This window comes from Hydra viridissima, unplaced genomic scaffold, assembly GCF_058129835.1.
Source record: "Hydra viridissima isolate aposymbiotic clone 2 unplaced genomic scaffold, HvirCarnegie_v1 scaffold_9, whole genome shotgun sequence".
NCBI lineage: Eukaryota > Metazoa > Cnidaria > Hydrozoa > Anthoathecata > Hydridae > Hydra > Hydra viridissima.
The window spans coordinates 11,392,802-11,398,301 of NW_028324308.1; the positions used below are offsets into that span (position 1 = coordinate 11,392,802).

Consider the following 5,500-nt stretch of genomic DNA (forward strand, 5'->3'; position numbering starts at 1 on the left):
CTATTGTTTCGTTCTTGAAAGGCTGTAGCAATCAATAGATTAATCTTTATGAATGAATGTTTAGAAAAAAGACTTCCATTCATTCACAACAATCACTTAAACTATTTATTTTGGCCAGATTTTTAAGAAGGGACGAATATGTCAGTTATTTTGGTAAGAAATTCAACTAACCAAAAGTACCTCAAGTATAACTAATTGAGAACTTTTGGGAACATTTGACTTAATAGGTTTGAACCTGAATTTGTCAACCAATTTTTTTGGGGGAAATTCTTTTTTAAATATTGGTGGTATTTATAAAGAGTGACATGTGGAGTGGTTCATGAAACGATACCAAATCCTGTAATCTTGTTCTTCTGTAAATCCACTTTTAAATAGCTTTTTGTAAGAATATAACAACAGCTTTGTGTAGAAATGTAACAAAAGCCTTGTGCAGGAATGTAACAACAGCTTTGTGTAGGAATGTAACAATAGCCTTGTGCAGGAATGTAACAACAGCTTTGTGTAGGAATGTAACAATAGCATTGTGCAGGAATATAACAAAAGTGAATATCAAAAAGTTGCTTGCAAAAAAGTTAACCAATCAGTTTGTGACATTTTTTTAAAAAAAAAGTACTGTAATTGTTAATAAAATTAGTTTTAAAAAACACTTTTATTGACTTGCCTTTCTTATTTTCTTATAGTTTCATAAAAACTACGCCACATATGTAAAAAAAAATCCATTAAAAAAAAAGTTTCCTTGAGTTTGTCTGATTTTCTCAAAATATAGCTCTTAATACCTATTTACATTATAACAATGTTGATCATATTGCAAATATCATGATATATGTAGGAATAAATTTACGTGTCTTAAAAATGAAATGATAACATGGTTTTCCATTATTTTATGCAGTCCAATTTGTATAAAAAAATGTTCGATTTTCGTTATTCAAGATACAAAATTGATTCGTCAAAGTTGAACCGATTTCCCAATTTTTATTGCTGAAAAAATTCAAATAAACTTTTAGATATCAAACAAATACTCGTGTTTCCATCCTGATTTCAAACAAGTTTCTTATCCCTGTGGTTTAAAACCAGGTTTACAGCCACAAACTTATTTACACTGCTTTAAAACGTAGTTTATAATTTTAAACAATGTCGTTAAATAAAGATGAAAACAGGTGCTTAAAAAGAATTCTTTTTTGTTTAAATTGGTTAACTCCATTTCCTTATTAAAATGCGCCCAATCTTTAGAGTTTGAGAATTGCGGAAACTCTTGAAAATCCTAATGGCGATGAAAGGCTAATACTTCATTTATACTAATAACATAGTTTAGTCTTAATTTAAAACTTGTTATATGGTAAATAAGTTTCCTTTAAAACACAATTATAAAACACCATTATAAAGCACCATTATGATATGAACGGTTTCATATACACACTATCATAAGTGGCGGATCCAGGAATAATATTGACTGTAGCATAAGTAAAACCAGAGAACCAAAGCAACAGTGGCGTAGCTAGGTGACGGAGGATCTTTTTTTTTTTATTTTTCCTAAGATACAGATACCCTTCGAAAATTTAAAAAGTTTTGCTGGCAAAATTTGTTTAATTCGGCGGCGTTACATAATTTAATCTGATCTATAAAAGATGATTGTTTGCTCATAATAATAATAACAACAACAACAACAACAACAACAACAACAATAATAATAATAACAATGATAACAATAATAATAATAATAATAATAATAATAATAATAATAATAATAATAATAATAATAATAATAATAATAATAATAATAATAATAATAATAATAATAATAATAATAATAAAAATAGTTATAACAATGATAGTAATATTAACAACAACAATAATATTATTTTTATTTTATATTATTATTATTGTTATTTTATGTGATATTGCACAAAAAGCAAATACAAAAGTAAATATTTTTTGAAATTTATTCCAATTCAAATTGACAAAAATTATTTAAAATAGTACAGATAATGATAGTTTTTAATAGTTTTATTTATTAAGGGAGTTTTTTTCGTTCTTGCCGAGCTTTTCGTCCACTATATCGATCTCCTGAAGGCTGAAAATATCTTTTCAGCCATCGCTGAACCTCTTCGCTTGATGCTCCTGAGGTTAAAGGATTTATTTTTACAGCATCTAGATTCAAAATTGACTTTAATGTAGGTATGTAAGTAAATATAAATATATAAATACTAATATAAATATAAATTTATATATATATATATATATATATATATATATATATATATATATATATATATATATGTTGTAAATAAAGATAAAGATTTCTTCATTACCCAATGAATCTTATTTTGAAGTTTTCGACAGAAAAAAGCACCTTTTTCAACTGTAAAAATCAGGATCTCTCAGAAATTTAATTTTTAAAATTCTAGTAAAATAAAAATAAACATCTACAAAAATTACTTAAAATATCTGAAAGTATAAATTCTAAGCATACAACTACTAACCAGTGCAATGAAGTGTTCCTTTACTCACTTTGGCAAGAATCTGTTGAACATCAATTGGATGCCAATGAAGACCCTGAAAACCAAAATTAAAAAGAAAAATTAATGAAAGTGTTTATTTTAACAAAATAATTTAATGAATGTAATACAAATATCAATAAATTACAACCTTTAAAATAAATTTATGAATACAATTGCATATATAACATATATGTATTATAGTGTGTGTGTGTGTGTGTCTATGTGTGTCTATATATATATACATACATATATATATATATATATATATATATATATATATATATATATATATATATATATATATATATATATATATATATATATATATATATATATATATATTTAAAATACCAGAAGTATCTCAAAAATCTAATGCAAATAAAATACGAAATCAAAAACAATTTATTAAACATTTATGGGAATCATTTCTATGCCAATTACATTTTCTAAATGTAATTTCTCCAAATGGCAGCTATTGAATGCATAAATATAGACAATGTTGTTATAAAATTGTTACTATTAGGAATGAAAATTACTCAAAACACGAGTAAAATTAACCTAAATAAGTTAAATATTTCAATTACCACCTCATGTAAAACTATGTATGAAATAAGCATATTAATTTTGTTAGTAATAATGTAAGAAAATAGACTTAGTACAGATTTCAACAAATTAAATTATAACAAATGAAGCAAGGGTGAAACAACAAAACCTTAATCAACTTGTAACAATAGATACTTGAGAATTCTGTCATCTAAAATTGCATTGCGTTTAACTTTATCTAAGTGTGATACTAAATGTGATTCTTAACAGACTTAAATCACACATGTTTTTTAAAATTAAAACCTTGCAAAAGACACAAAACTGGCCAAAATGATATTTTGCTACTTTTAAACAAAGGCAAACTATCGATATTCAACTGCCCATAGGGAGCTGAAAATTTTGCAAATTTATTATAAACATGATTTAATATTTGTTAAACTAATTGCTGAACCAAAACAAAAATAATGACACCTGCTCGATATGCAACTATAAAATTGTGTTGAGTTTTTTAAATAGGCAAATCAAAATGAAACAGACAGAGAATACAAAGTAATGATGATAAAGCAGTCAGATTAACACTAAACTGAACAACCCAATCAGCTAATTGGGTAGTCAAATCTGATGAAAATGTTTCATCATCATTATCATTACCAAAATTTTAAATATGAACAAGTTCAGTTTCAACATTGACATTGTTATCAGAAAATATATTAAGAACAGTTCCAAAAACTGAATCATTATTATCTACAACTTTCTTCTGTAGATATGTATGAAGGGGTAACAGTTTTCTCACGGAAGGAATTCTGTGTATTAAATATTCCACAATTGATATCTTCATTAAATAGTTGTTGCAAGCATTTTGAAATAACTCTAACTATATATGTAACAAGAACAATACATTATCCCGAAGTTAAGATAAAAAAATATATAAAGATTTAATTTGGATGGTTTACTCTTATATTGAATTGCTAAAATGAGAAAAGTGATGATTGACAAAGTCATTTCATAAATATAATGTATTACAACCAAAATCAATTAAAATGAGTTTAAAACTAACTTAAATTAGATAAGATTATTTTAATGACAAGTTATAATAAAGGAGCATATAATAATAAAAACAAAGATAATTAATAACAGCAAAAACAAAAACAAAAATAAAGATAATAACAATATATATACTGTTATTATCTTTTCTTTGTTGTTGTCATGCTATTAATTTGTTATCATCTTTATATATATATATATATATATATATATATATATATATATATATATATATATATATATATATATATATATATATGTATATAATATAAACAAAATTTTTATTTAAAAACTTGATTATCTTACAGTTGTTGTGATTAAAACTTAACCTTCTAATCTTTAAATAGCCTTTTCTTCGACCATTTCTGTTTTATTGTTAAATCAATCTTGAATGAATGTTATTCAAACTGTTTAATATAAAAACATAGCTAACCTTTATAAAAAATTACTATAACGATATGTGCTAACACAAGTGAAATTTACATTATTTACATCATGCGACATCTGAACTTTTTACAGTAGCATTTACTACTGCAAGAGTTAGGATATAGTAATTGCAATTCTAATTGCAACATAACTATACGTTTTAACAAAAAAGAAACAGTTTTTTTTAAAAGCAAACGTACGTTTGCTATTATTATTACAATACGTATTATCAGTGCTCGAAGTGGGAAAAAAAAAGTAGCGGGATGGTTTTTAATATTTTCTAATCACCATCCCACCTATCCTAAAATTATAGATTTCGTATTTTGTGTAGATTTAAATAAAGGAATTATAAATCCCTAGAGTATCCCTATAGTAAAAAACCTATATTAAAAAAACAACTTGAGGTCTGTTATATTCTTAAGAGACTGTCACCGTAAAATATTGAGTTAAGTTTCACATCAAACGTCATTAAGCAATCAAAAAACAATGATATAATTAAACATTTTATTTTTAAACAAGTCTTATTTTTTTGTATTTACCAATTTTTAAATAATTGAAAAAAAATACCATCACATTGAGGAAAGGATTGGCAAGTTTCAATACTCGAAAAATCTGTCACTTCTTTATTTATTTCAGTGTCATTTTCCAAATTACTTTTAGAACTATCACTGGTTAACTTTCTTTTCCTTCCGCTTGCTAGCCATTTATCCATATTTATAATAAGTAAATTTTTTTAAAATCATAACATTTAATGTTGAGTAAATCTACTGTGTACTACATTTTATTTCACCAAAAAAAAAACTCTAATGACACTTTAACGAAAAAAAAAGCCAATGTCGCTTTTTGTTGCTTGGTAACTTTTTATTTAAAATACAGAAGAAAAGACGCAATGTTTTATAATTATCGATTTAGTTTTTGAACTTTCTACCGCAAATTTTTAAATAACAGCTGAGACTTAAGTTCATTCAAATTCGCATATTGCCGCAAAC

General features: G+C 24.9%; 1 long non-coding RNA gene across 13 annotated transcripts; it reads right to left on the minus strand.

Moving 5' to 3' along the window:
* Positions 1-1,932: 1,932 nt before the first annotated feature.
* LOC149884030 (uncharacterized) lies at positions 1,933-5,500 on the minus strand. Of its 13 annotated transcripts, none has more exons than XR_016455470.1 (4): positions 5,051-5,500; positions 2,481-2,553; positions 2,310-2,401; positions 1,933-2,118 (listed from the first exon to the last, which is right to left on the minus strand). It is a non-coding gene; the product is annotated as an uncharacterized LOC149884030 (long non-coding RNA). The 13 variants fall into 13 exon arrangements; XR_016455468.1 differs by having other exon boundaries at positions 1,933-2,148; positions 5,051-5,499; XR_016455473.1 differs by having other exon boundaries at positions 1,933-2,148; positions 5,079-5,466.